Genomic DNA, 15,377 nt, shown 5'->3' on the forward strand with positions numbered 1-15,377 from the left:
GTCATTAGACTGACAAATAACTATAGGGACATTTTCTTTATTCTTCAGAAATATGCTATATGGTGATTATTCTAATAAATACATTAAATGATAAACCTAAGAAAGATAGGAACAGATTTGGTTCTTGGAAAAGACTTCATTATAATATTTTAAAATATATAAAATTTAGTAGAAGAATACTGAATAGATCAGCCTTATATATGATGAATATTGATTTGAATATCTTGCAAACAGCCTGAATTTATGTGGATAAACTAACGTGAACTCTCTATTTCTCCAAATGAAGTTACACAGATAGATTTTTATTAGCTAAAGAACCATTTGAATCATGAAGAGTCAATTCAATTTTGATATATCAAAACTTGCAGTAGCTTTAATTATGCTTATATCTCTTTCCAACACTTAGTAAAATAAATACCTTCAATTTCTTTAAATATGGAAACCCTGGTGGAGTAGTGGTTAAGTGCTACAGCTGCTAACCAAAGAGGTCACCAGTTTGAATCCGCCAGGTGCTCCTTGGAAACTCTACGGGGCAGTTCTACTGTGTCCTGTGGGGTTGCTATGAGTCAGAATCGACTCGACGGCAGTGGTTTTGGTTTGGTTATTTCTTTAAATGTTATGTCTGTTTTTGACCATAAAATATTTAAAGATTATTTAAATATATATTCATATGTAATCTTTATATACCTTTAACATAAGACTTTTTTATGTCTTCTGGTTAATTATTTAATAAATCTTATTTTTTAGAGTGGTTTTAACTTCATGTAAAATTCGTACAGAGCATCCAAAGGGCTCCCATATAGTCCCTCTCCCTCCTGCACACTCCTTCTTTTATTAAGGCATCAAACATTTTAACAATTATTCCTCTATAATTGATTCATGTCAATTCTGTTTTTAAACAATAACATTTTAAGTACTATAAGAATATTGCAGAGTCCCTGGGTGGTACAAATGACTAAGCCCTGGACTACCAGCTGAAAGGTTGACAGTTTAAACTCAGCAAGACGCTCCTTGGAAGACAGGTTTGGAGATCTGCTTCCAAAACGTCACAGCCTTGAAATCCCTATGGAACAGTTCTACTCAGCACGCACAGGTTCACCATGAGTTGGAGTTGACTAGATAACAAACAAAAACAACAACAACAAGAATATTGCTGGTTTCACAAATATTATTTTTATTACCTCTTCTTTGTATTAGTATTATTACTGTCTCACTAAGTTTTCAAATTTCCTTATCTATTGTATTTAAACTACTTAAGGGCATACTGTGACAAACCTATGTGTTCCAATTCATTATTTCCTCAAAATAATTCTTTATAATATCACTTGGGCACAAAATAAATCATGTATTTATTACACATACAGATGTAAGTATATATGTACATTCATAGGGTCGCTGTGAATGGGAATCAGGTTGATGGCAATGGGTTTGGTTTTCTTTTTTCAGATATGTTTTTTATAAATAAATACATTACATATACACAATTATATATGTATATACAATCATATGAACATAAAAGATAAAACACTTGTTTTCTAGAGCCTGTAGAAAAAGAACTTGGAAGTAAAAGTGCCTTCTATCTCACTAGAACTTGGAAAGTAAAATACATTCTAAATATTTATATTCAATATTATTTAACATATATAAAATTACCTGTCAACACAAACATATCCAGGATGTAGTGCTTCAGTTCAAATTCACTAGTTAATAGATGAATTGACTAAAATACTCACCGAGCACTGAAGAATGAGATTAATCTACTATTTCATCTCACCCACCCTTCCACAAAAATGATCACAAATCCAATATCAAATATGTCACTTCTTGAGAGATGTGTTTGAACGTGAGACCTAGACAGTATACGTTCAAATCAGTCAATAAGTCTCAAGATGAGGAAGGGAACAAATGATAAAGTGAGCTTTTGCCAGATAGGAGATACAACTAAGTAGTGTATTAATCACCAATGTAGGTTTAAAAACATCTACAGTGGTAAGTTTTAAAAAATAGTATTTTGTGTTATCAATTATCTTTCTCAACTATTTGTGGTTATTATGTTTAGGAAATTAAAATACATATTCAGACAAAACCTTTAAGGCAAAGCGCATACTACTGGTTCATGGATTAACTGAAATTTTTTGTGCCTTCTACTCTTGAGTAAAAAATAAAGATATATTTGCTATTGTTCTCAAAATAATAGTAAAACAGTTTACTCCTGTTTAGATAATATCTTTTATATAGGAAGTTTCTCTTTTGTTAGAAAAGATTAATTTATAACCCAAAAATGTAGTTATTGCCTCTCATTTGCGGAAATATTGGTATACCTGAAATCTCTGAACAGCCTCTGATTTCAAAACGTCCCTACCTCCATTTTGATGTGGATAACTATTTGGTATAGACTATAATTTCTAATATTAATGAGTATTTGTATTTTTGTGCCATACATATATAAAGAATATATATATTCTTTAATATTAATTGTATCTATCACATTTTAAAATTATATCTGAAAAATATTGGTTAATTTTAGTGTTGTCTGTAAAAGACATTGTCCTATTCAAAGGCTCTTAAAATCAGTAATTTATATTATTTCCAGCACATTAGATTCTAACACCACCTGGGAAGTAAAATTTTCTGGAAGGTTGGCTTTCATTTTATTCTAAATGTCTGATTGATGAAATTAAGCATGTAAACATTTAAGAAGTTGAATTAAGAAGTTCATAAATAGAATAAACATTCTTTTATTGTGTCCCTTTAGATTTGTTGCAAGAAGAAGCACAAAATCTAAAATAAACATCTATAACAGCTAAATTTGTGGCTTAAGTATAACCACATTTCATGGCTTGATATACATACTTATTATCTAAACTTAGAAATATAAGAAACTTAAATGTTCAGCTAGTTACACAAAACAAACTTTTTTATTGTACTTCTAAGAAAATTGAGATTCATAATGGTTAATATTTCTGCCCAAGTTGACAATGATAGATAATGACAATTTTATTAATACCCAGTGTTTCTGACTATAAACCAATGCAGTTTTCCATAAAATATATCTATTAAACTTTATACAGATATTCCTTTTTCCAATACAGACCAATTATATTTATTTGCATAACTAAGGCTATTTGAAAAATTATGAAGAATTCTTGCTTTTATCATCTTTGTGAAATATAGGTATGCAATAAGGCACAAAATAATTATTTATATTTTAGAACTATTTGATTGAAAGATACACAAATGGAAACAGATACATTTCTTTAATATACAGGCAGTCCCTGGTTTATGAACATACAAATTCCGTACAACCAGTAGTAATGAACCAACCTCTGTGAAGCCTATTATATTAACCATTCGAGGTGTATACAATAGTTTGTATATAATAACAAATGGGTGATACTCTGCGATATACATCAAAGCATTATTATTATTATAACAGTATTATTATGCAAAGATATTTTAGTGAATCTGGAAGTGTTTCTTTAATGTTTTTGTATGCTTAGAGAGCTACACTATATACCATATGCTGAGACAAATTCTTGACTCTCTGAAGTTAGATATGAAACATACCTAACTGCACTGACTTATGTACAAATTAGACTTAAAAACAGATTTAGGAATAGAACTAATTTGTCATCCGGGTACTGCCTGTATAGACTCCTTGAAGTGATTAGACAACTTTGTGTTCAATAAAAGTAAGGTCATATTCAAATTTATCTTTGTATACTTAAATTTTAAGACAATGGTAGCGTAGTGGAGCAATCATGAAATGTGAACTTTATTAAATTAAAAATACTATGGAATAAAAACCCAATAAATCAAACCCACTGCTGTCTAGTCAATTCTGACTCACAGTGACCTTATAGGACAGAGTAGAACTGTCCCATAGAGCTTCCAAGGAGCACCTGGCAGGTTTGAACTGCCAACCTCTTGGTTAGCAGCTGTAGCACTTAACCACTACTTCACTAGAGTAAAATTCTGCCCAGTTATGTAGAAGGAATGACCGTGAACTGTGTTTTTAAAATATCCAAAGGATTACAGATGAAGATAAAGGAAAAGACAGCAGAAAATTTTATTGATTTCAATAGTTGCTGTGTTATGAAACATATTCTAAAGTCGATACCTAGAATTATTCTGTAGATAAAGGGAAGGCAAATTTCTGTTGGAATTGCAGAGTTCAAAGTCACCAAAAAAGATTTGGAAGATGAGTGTCTGTTAAAATAATGAAGTGACATATTCTAGTTTAAGAAATAGAGGAAAATTGCAAATTCAAAGACCAAAAGCCAAAGGCATCAGTCAAATTTTCCTAAAGAGAAATTTCAGAATAACTAAAAAAAAAAAAAAAACCCACCCAGTGCCATCGAGTCATTTCCGACTCATAGCGACCCTATAGGACAGAGTGGAACTGCCCCACAGAGTTTCCAAGGAGCGCCTGGTGGATTCAAACTGCTACTGACCTTTGGTTAGCAGCCATAGCACTTAACCATTAGGTCACCAGGGTTTCCTCAGAATAACTACCAGGGTTTCACATGCAAATATCCTTTTTTGATGAATATTAAGGTTGGCTTTCTGAAACCTTCATTTCACCTTTTTCTATTTTCTAAATATACAGTTAGAGACTACATTTCCTAGACTCCCTTTAAACTGTAATAACTATTGTCAATTTAGTTCTAACAATGCAGTGCACTAACGTGAAAATGTGTGGGCTGAAGACAGGCAGATGCATAATAGTTTGAACAGACAAGGATACTGCAACATGGTTATAGACATGCAACTCTAAATATGTCTCCTTACTCTTCTTCCATAAGATACCTGTGACAATGTGACATATTAGCCAGGTCCTTAGAGATATGGCTTGACCAGACTTTTTGGAAAATATCATTTACTGTCCATGAGATAATGCTAACCTCTATAGCTACAAGTATGCTACTACTGCGGTGCAGCAATTTGTGTGTCAGGCTGTGTTTGACTCAAGCCTATCTAAAATGGGATCAGTGTATATACATTTCCACTGCGGTTATTCCTCCATATCTTTACACTTTATCAGAATAATCATACAATATTGAAAGAGGCATAAGATATTAGTATATGCTCCAGTTCAAAGGTGAGAGAGAGGTACAGAGCCATTATTAGTCCTTCCCATTGCTGTCGAGTTGATTCTGACTCACAGAGGTCCTACAGGACAGAGTAGAGCCGCCCCATAGAGTTTCCAAGGAGCACCTGGTGGATTCAAACTGCCAACTTTTTGGTCAGCAGCCATAGCACTTAACCACTACACCACCAGGGTTTCCGGCCTGGCATATATTACCAATTCTTTGATTAACACTGAATTTTTTTTTTCCAGGTGAATGACTCTTTGCATATCTTAGTTCCGCATTCTGCCTGCTGAACCAACCAGTCTTTCGTTTTTTTTCCCTTCCATAAAATTTGGACCAGATAAGTCTATCCAGACTACTTTGTATTTGCAGAAGTTTTAGAGTCCTTGAGATTTCCTCTTACATTGAATCCTCTTTTTCCATTTTAGTCCAAGATGGTAGTGCTTCTATCAATAGAATTTTAAAATTTGTGAGTTTCCTGTGACTCTTATTGAGATTCATTGATTGGAATAAACCAACACCTACATTTCATCCTGAGACAGGCCCATTTCTCCATTTGATAGCCTGTGAGGCTGCTAGAGGACAAGGCTCTAACAATTCTAAGAAGCCTCTTTGTATTGAAAACAGGGTCTGCAAGACACACTCGTGTCTTTGTAACAGCTCTTATAGGCATGCCCAAGATATAATCTTTATCTTGAGACCACATTTTACTTTGTTGGATTTTAATTTTTCCAAGTTTTAAGTTTTTTTTTTTTTTCCTGGTGGGTAAAATTCCTTAGACCTCTGGATTTCTTTTAAATGATGCTTTAAAAACTAAACAGTTATTTCTTTAGTTCGCCTGTCTTTTCTCATATTTTGTCATGGCCATATGATAGTAAAAGAAGCCCTTTGAAACATTCAATATTCTATCTGATAGACTCTTTCACTAGGTCACTGAACATAACTACTGACATTTAATGTTTGTTGTCAATACATTGATATTGTGTGCTGATTCGATGTGGAATGGAATAAAATTCTTAAAATCTAAGTTCAAGTTGCAACACACCTTACTGGGTATTTTACCTTGTGATATTGATTTAATCTCTTGAACAAGTATGCTTCTAAATAAAATGACACTAATAATTAACTACATTATATCATCATTAAACAATAATATGTTGTTGTTGTTAGGTACGATCAAGGTGGTTCCAACTAGTAGTGACCATATAGGGCAGAGTAGAACTGCCCCATAGGGCTTCCAAAGAGCTGCTGGTGGATTTGAACTGCTGACTTTTTGGTTAGCAGCCCAGCTCTTAACCAGTACACCACGAGGGCTCCCACTATAATGTAGTGACTGTGACATGTGTTAAATGAGAGAGATAAATATGTGCTATCTCTAAAGTATTATAGTAACTTGATACAACATTATTTCTGCTAAAAATTTAATGAAAAATAATTAGAAATTTCAATGAAAAAATGTTACTCTTTTATTTACATAAAATATATTTACATTACAAAGGCATATATTTTATATTGCAAACCATGTCTCCCCTTTTTAACACATTCTAATTGTACAGTTAATTTTTTTTTAATTGTACAGTAAGGATTTGTCAAATGGATTTATCACCAATTATCTGTAAATAAATATTTCTTTTCATGTTTCTATTTGATTATATCAGTGACCTCAGAAATGTTTTAATCATACACTCATCCTAGTAAAATGAAAACTTGGACATTAGTTTGTCGTATTTGTATATTTATTTATGTTATATAAATTATATGCATAATACCATGTCAATTGTGACACATGTGTTTTCTCTTTTGTAGTTTTTGTGGTCCTGGGTTTAAAATTCTCCTAAATTGGCTGATCAAGCCCCAAACTGCTAAAGAGTTGGTGGGCTTGCTATTCACATAAAAAAAAGCAGCTTACAAAACATTGTTCAGTTTGCTATTCACTTTTATGCAAACTGGCTGGGGGAAAGAAGAGGAAGCTCACTCAGTAGTTAACTTTTGCCAGGATTGGCTGGGGGGCCTGCCCAACGACTGATAAAAACCTTAGAATTCAGGTTCAGGTGGAGTTTCTTGATCAAGGAGAACCTGGAGAGGAGGGCATTCCTTGGACCCCAGGACCCTACACTGATAACCTCCCAGGCCCAAACAAAAATGTATAATAGGGGTCAAAAGGAGCCCTGGTGGTGTAGTGGTTAAACAATGGGCTGCTAACCAAAAGGTTGGCTGTTGAAACCCACCAGCTGTTCTGTGGGAGAAAGATATGGCAGTCTGCTTCCATAAAGACTACAGCCTCGGAAACCCTATGGGGCAGTTCTATTCTGTCCTATAAAGACACTATGAGTTGGAATTGATTTGATGGCAGTGAGTTTTCATTTTGGAGTACATGTCAAGGTCTTTAACACTGAGTTGATAACACTGGAGACCAAGAGAACAAGCAGTAGGCGTAGGAGAGCTGAGTGTAGAAAAACAGCAGCTGCGGTTTTAGGTAGGGACCATGAGAAAGGCAGATGGTGAAGGTGAGTGGAGTCAGCCCACGGAGCAGAGCTGGGCACCTCTGAGCGGGAGATGGCCAGTGGAGTAGAGGCTTGAGCATATAATGCACAGGGGTTGCCCATAAAATGATTTTGCCTTGAGAGCTGTTATAATGCTAGCATGACCCTGGCACTGGCCCAGAGTTGTCCTGAAGCAGCTAGTTGAGAGCTGGACCATTAAGCACAGGTGGCCAGATCTGACCAAGAAAAGCTGCAGAGAGAAACAGAGAGAGAGAACAAACACAGTCATGCCAACAACTGACCTGACAGAAGACACACTAGCTGAAAGAGAGAGAGACATCTGCTGACACCTGGTCCACAGCATACCTGCCTAGTGACACAGAAATGGACATGGGTAACTTGGGGAGCATGGACAGGTCCCCTTTTAGACATAGGTGGGTTCCTCCCCTATAATGGTAAGTAGGGTACTTGGAGGGGGTGGAGGTGACTGGTTCACCTCAAATCTGCTCCTTTTTTTACTCTATGCTTTCCATAAGTAATCTGTTCTTATTGTTTACTGTTTACCTTCTATAAATAATATTAACAGCTTGCAACTGACAACGCTGCAGGTCTTGTGTATATGACCCAAATGGGTAGTAGAGTCCGCCCTTATGCTAGTAGCCTCATGATTGCCTGGGATTTAGAAGTTCAGTCTCTGTAGATGTGCATACTTGAATACACACATACACACGTCACAGTGCATCAATATAGATTTTTTTATAAGGCATAGACAAAACAGAAGTAAAAATTCTGAGGCTATATATGTGTTCGCATACATTACTAATGTATGATCCCTCCACCTCAGTCACAGTAAATTATCCTACAAGCCCCCTGGAATATATGCCTCTAATTTAGAGACTACGTAAGTGTTTTAAGAGCTTCACATTAAACTCAATATTCTTATTATGTATAGAGTCTTTTGGTTCTAATTTTTTCATGGTATATAGATGTTAGATCAGTTGTGATCTTCAAGAAGTATATTTTATTTGCCATGAATATCATACAGATTTTTAGAAACCAGAAGACAGAAAAGCATTCTTAACAGAATACCTGCGAAAAAGTGTTCTATGTGATCTGTACTCTACCAGGAAAAACTTGGGAAATCAAATTGTTCACTCCAGAGAGCTTTCTCACTTTAGCAAGATAATAAATTCCTCAAGTTTCTACAAATTCCCTTTGTCATTAGTTCCCCCCACACACACGCATTATCTTGGTACCCCAAGAGGCTAGGATTGCTAGAAGGAAGATTTGAAGTGCTGGAAAATATTTTACAACACACCATGAAAAAAATCCTACTCAAAACACAAAATCTAAAACTACGTATGTATATATATACATATACACATAATTATCGCCATAGAAAGCAATGTTTATTCTTAAATAAGTTAATAGTACATATTTTAAGAAACTGGAACTATTTTTTCAAATTATTCAGATGTCAAATTAATTAATAAAGACCTAAGTAAATCAGGACAGGATTTTCTTAATGTGAAATTACCTAATTCTTGTTTTTCTATGACTACCCTAGTTAATATGTCAATATTTTAACCTTATCATTTTTGGATACGGCAATGAAGACATTCCTTTACAAAATGCAATTTAATAGAAGTATCATTGGCGTGTGCACACATTTGGTATAATTTTTTTTTTTTTTTGGCTGAAATTGTTTCTTTTTTTTCTCTTTAATAGACTTTTACAGCAGTTTTAGCTTTACAGAAAAATTAACCAGAGAACTTAGAGTTCCCTTCTCCCTGCCTACAATGTTTCCTGTTATTAACATCTTGTGTTTGTCTTCATGATCCAATATTGATATGTTATTATTAACTAAAACAGTAATATTTATCAGGGTTCACACTTTGTGTTGTACTGTTCCATGATTTTGCCTGTCAGTTTTATTTAAATATTGTAAAATATAATTACATAAAATTTATAATTTTAATATATTTTGTACAATCCAGGAGTTTCAAATCTCTTCATAATGTGGGTAACTATCACTACTATCAACTTAAAAGTTTTTTTTCCCCAAACAGAAGCACAATGCCTATTAAACAATTCTAATTTACCACCATTCCCCAGGTTCTTAAAATATCTATTACACTTTCAGTTTATGAAGTTACCTATTCTAGATACCTCATGAAGCAAAAGAACTTCCAGGCTAAAACAGAATAGAAAGAAGGACCTGGCCGACTACTTCTGAAAAAAATTGGCCAGTGAAAACTTTATGAATAGCAATAGAGCATCAGTCAGTTTGTGGTTCTGTGGTGGCTTGCATGTTGCTGTGATACTGGAAGCTATACCACTGTTTTTTCAAATACCAGTAGGGTCACCCATGGTGGTCAGGTTTCAGCAGAGCATCCAGCCGAAGACAGGCTAGGTAGGACATAATAGTCTGTTCTGAAAACATTCACAGTGAAAACCTGATAACTAGCAGCAGGGTATTGTCTGACTTAGTGCTGGAAGATGAGCCCCTCAGGTTGGAAGACACTGAAAGTATAACTGAGGAAGAGCTGCCTCCAAAAAGTAGAGTCGGCCTTAATAACAAGGGTGGAGTAACCTTTTGGAATGCTTTTTTGCTGATGTGGCATGACTCAAAATGAGAAGAAACAGCTACAAATATCCATTAATAATCAGAATATGGAATGTACAAAGTATGAATATATAAAAAACTGGAAGTAGTCAAAATGAAATGGAACACATTAAGATCAATATCGTAGGCATTAGTGAGCTGAAATGAACTGGTACTGGCCATTTTGTATCAGACAATCATGTGGTCTATTATGCTGGGAATGACAATTGAAGAGGAATGGTGTCGCAATTCATTATCAAAAAGAGTATTCAAGGTCTATCCTGAAGTACAACTATGTCACTGATAGGATAATATCCATACACCTGCAAAGCACACTAATTAATACAAATATTATTCAGATTTACACACCAACCCCTAATGCCAAAGATGAAAAATTGAAGATTTTTACTAGCTTCTGCAGTCTGAAATTAATCAAACATACGGTCAAGATGCATTGATAATTACTAGTGACTGGAATGTGAAAGTTGGGAACGAAGAAGTATCTGTAGTTGGAAAGCATAGCCTTAAAGATAGCATCCATGCCAGAGATCACGTGATAGGCTTTTGTAAAATCAATGACTTATCATTTGCAAATACCTTTTTCCAACAACATAAACTGTGGCTACACAACAGTAATTCATCAGATGTAATACACAGGAATCAAATCAACTACATCTTTGGTGAAAGAGGACAGAGAAGCTCAATATCATCAGTCAGAACAAGGCCAGGGGCTGACTGTGAAATGGACCATCAATTGCTCACAAGGAAGTTCAAGTTGAAGCTGAAGAAAATTAGAACAAGTCCGTGACAGCCAAAGGACAACCTTGAGTAGATCCCACCAGAATTTGGCAACTATCTCAATAATAGAATTGACACATTGAACTTTAATGATGGAAGAACAGACAAGTTGTGAGATAACATCAAGGACATCATACAAGAAGAAAGCAAAAGGACTTTAAAAAGACACGAAGGAAAGAAAAGACGAAAATAAATGTCAGAAGAGACTCTGAAACTTGCTCTTGAACATAGAGTAGCTAAAACAAATGGAAGAAAAGAGGAATTAAAAAAAAATGACCAGAAGAATTCAAAAGGCAGCTTGAAAAACAAAATAAAGTATTATAATGGGATGTGGAAAGACCTGGACTTAGAAAGCCAAAAAGGAAGGACACAGTCAAAAATTCTCAAGTTGAAAGAACTTGAAAAAAATTCAACCCTTTGACTGCAGATTTGAAGAATTCTAGGGCAAAATACCAAACAAAGCAGGAAGCATCAAAGGAAGATGGAAGGAATACACAGTCACTGTACTAAAAAGAATTGTTTGATGTTCAACCATTTCAGGAAGTAGCATATGATTGACCAATGATACTGAAGGAAGATGTCCAAGCTGCACTGAATGCATTGGTGAAAAACAAGATTCCAGTAACTGACAGAATACCAATTAAGATGTTTCAACAAACAGGTTCAATGGTGGAAGTGCTTTTTCCTCTATGGCAAGAAATTTGAAAGATAGTTACCTCACCAGTTGTCTGGAAGAAATCTTTATTTGTACCCATTCCAGAGAAAGGTGACCCAACAGAATGTGGAAATTATCAAACAATATCATTAATATCACGTGCAAGTAAAATTTTATAGAAGATAATTCAAAAGTGGTTGCAGTTGTATACTGATAGGGAACAGCCAGAAATTAAATCCAAATATGGGAGAGTACATAGAATCAGGAATATTATTGCTGATATCAGATCGATCATGGCTGAAAGCAGAGAATACCAGAAAAAATTTTACCTGTGTTTCTTTGACTGTGCAAAGACATTTGACTGTGTGGATCATAACAAATTATGGATAACATTGTGCATAACAGGAATTCCTGAACACTTAATTTTACTCATAAGAAACCTGTACACAGAGTGAGAGGCAGTCATTTGAACAAACAAGGGGATACCATTTGATTTAAAATCAAGAAAGTTATGTGTCAGGGTTGTGTCCTTTTACTACACTTATCCAGTCTGCATGCTGAGCAAATAATCCAAGAACCTGGAGTATATGAAGGACTAGGCCTCGTGACTGGAGGAAGGCTTATTAACAACCTGCAATATGCAAATGACACAACCTTGCTTGCTGAAATGGAAGAGTATGCAAAGCACTTACCAATGATGATCAAAGATTCTAGCTTTCAGTTTGGATTGCAGCTCGACATAAAGAAAACAAAAATCCTCACAACTGGACCAATAAACAACAATCTAACAAATGGAGAAAATATTGAAGTCATCAGGATTTCATTTTACTTGGACCTACAATCAATGCCCATGGAAACAGCAGTCAAGAAATCAAATGACGTATTTCATTGAGCAGATCTGCTGCAAAAGACCTCTTTAAAGTGTTAAAAAACAAAGATGTCATTTTAAGGACTAAGGTGTGCCTGAACTTAGCCATGGCGTTTTTAATTGCGTTATGTGTGTGTGAAAGCTGGACAATGGATAAGGAAGACTGAAGAGGAAATGATGACTATTAATTATGCTGTTGGTGAAAAATATTGAATATACCATGGACTGCGAGAACAATGAACGACCTTGCCTTGGAAGGTGTAGAGCCAGAATGCTCCTTAGAATCCAGAATGGTGAGACTTTATCTCACATACTTTGGACTTATTATCAGGAGGGACCAGTGTCTGCGAAGAACATAATGCTCAATAAAGTAAATGATAAGTGAAATAGAGGAAGATTCTCAACAAGATGGATTGACACAGTTGCTGCAACAGTGGGCTCAATCATAGCAAGGATTATGAAAATGGAACAAGACTGGGCAGTGCTTTGCTCTGTCATGCATACAGTCTCTAAGAGTTGGAATTAACACAACAGCATCCAACAACAGCAACAATTTATGCACCACCCACTAGTGCCAAAGATTAAGAAATAGAAGGTTATTCTAACTTCTGCAGTCTGAAATTGCTCAAACATGCAATAAAGATGCATTTTTAATTACTGGTAATTGGATTATGAAAGTTGGAGACTAAGTAGAAGGATTAGTAGTTGAATAATATGACCTTGGTGATAGAAATGATGACAGAGATCTCATGATAAAATTTTGAAATACCAAGGAGCTGTTCATTGGAAATACTTTTTTTCGACAACATAAACAGTGACTTTACACGTGGAGTTTGTCAGATGTAATACAATGGAATCAAGTCAAGATATCTGTTGAAAGACATGATGTAGAAGCTCCATATCATTAGTTAGAACAAGGGGAGGGACCCAATGCAGAACAGACCATCAATTGGTCATATGCAAGTTCATTTTGAAGCTGAAGAAAGGTAAAAGAAGTCCATGAGAACCAAAGTACAACCTCGAGAGTATCCTATCTGGTGGAATTATTGAGTATATCCCAACTGGTTTGGTTATTGAGCACTAATGACTGAAGACAAGAGGAGTTGTTGGATGACATCAAGGACACCATACATGAAGAACCAAAATATCATTAAAAAGGTAAGGAGGGAAGAACAGACCAAAATAAATGTCAGAAGAGACTTTGAAACTTGTTGTCTGATAAATGAGTCAAAATTAGGTTATGTGAGGGGAAATCCTTAAATAACAGGTAATACATGTCAGTAAATGCAAATGATCTACTTTTGGGAGTCAAGTATGTCAGGAAAGAACAATAAATATCAGAAAAATCATAAAGTGTTCTGTCAAGGGAATATTCATGCATACTGTTTCATTACACACACTTCAATACAGTGATTCAACTAGTCAAATTTGGTTTTATTCCAAGAGTAGCTAAGTTAGTAACACCTTTGAGCTTGGATAACTCTTATTTTGAGTAAATACTTCTAGACTTCTTTTGATGTACTACTCCCCTTTCTTGGTACCATAGCACGCAATATTTTAACCCATGATTACATTCATCTTGTTATATAGTTGCCTCATTATTATAATTTTTCTTTAGAAGCTAATTTTTTGAGGGCCTGAGTCATGCTTTGCAAAATTATTAATATGTTTTGGGTGCTGGCACACTGAATACATAACCCTGTATAAATGAATAATTGGAGGAAAGAAGAAAAGATTGAATATTTTTGACAACCCTTAATTTTCATTTCTTTTAAAAATATTTTGCCAAATACCAAAGGAAAAAAAAAAAAAGAGAGAGAACAAGAAACTTTTCCCATTGCCTTAGACATCTAGTGCTGCTATAACAGAAATAGCACAAGTGGATGGCTTTAACAAAGAGGAGTTTATTCTCTCACATTCCAGTAGGCTACAAGTCCAAATTCAGGGCGCCAGCTCCAGGGGAAGGCTTTTTCTCTCTATCAGACCTGGAGGAAGGTCTTTGTCATCAGTGTTCCCTTCACCTGGGAGCATCTCAGTGCAGGAACCTCTGGTCCAAAGACACACTCTGCTCCCGGCACTGCTTTCTTGGTGGTATGAGGTACCCATGTTTCTCTGCTTACCTCTCTGTTTTATATCTCAGAAGAGATTGGCTTAAGACACTGTCTAATCTTGTAGACTTAATCAACATAACTGCCGCTAATCCATTTTATGACATCATAGTGAAAGGATTTACAACACATAGGGAAATCACAACAGAAGATAAAATGGTAGACAATCACACAAGGGAATCATGACCTAGTCAAGCTGACAGATGTTTTGGGAGGACACAATTCAATCCATGACAGCCGTTGACTGGGTTCCAACTCATGATGACCCTAAAGGACAAAGTAGAACTGTTCCATAGGGTTTCCAAGGCTACATATCTTTATGGAAGCAGACCGTTACATCTTTCTCTCATGAGACAACTGGTAGATTTGAACTGCCGATCTTTGTGTTAGCAGCCAAGCACTTTAACCACTGTGCCACCAAAGCCCCTTTTGCTAAACGCAGATCTCTAAAATAGCAGCAAAGCCATCAGGGTCTTTCCCAAAACAACCTGCAAAATGAAAGAAAAATCACAAAGTTGTTTCTCAGGGTCGTTATCAAGTAAACACAAAAGAATTATAACAATTTTTAAAATGCAATAATATTAGCTCAAGCATCAAAGTACTTATGTGCAGGAGGAATGGACTGTAAAGAATAGGGTACTCAGGCTGTCATTTAAACAGAAATATGGTATTGTCCTTTCACAAACCTAGTTTAATCAAGTTTTCACCGTTTGAAAAAATGATTGTTTTATTTTTAAACAGATATGCCATACAAGATAGATGTAAAA

The sequence above is a fragment of the Elephas maximus genome, chromosome 2, assembly GCF_024166365.1.
Source record: "Elephas maximus indicus isolate mEleMax1 chromosome 2, mEleMax1 primary haplotype, whole genome shotgun sequence".
Classification (NCBI taxonomy): Eukaryota; Metazoa; Chordata; class Mammalia; order Proboscidea; family Elephantidae; genus Elephas; species Elephas maximus.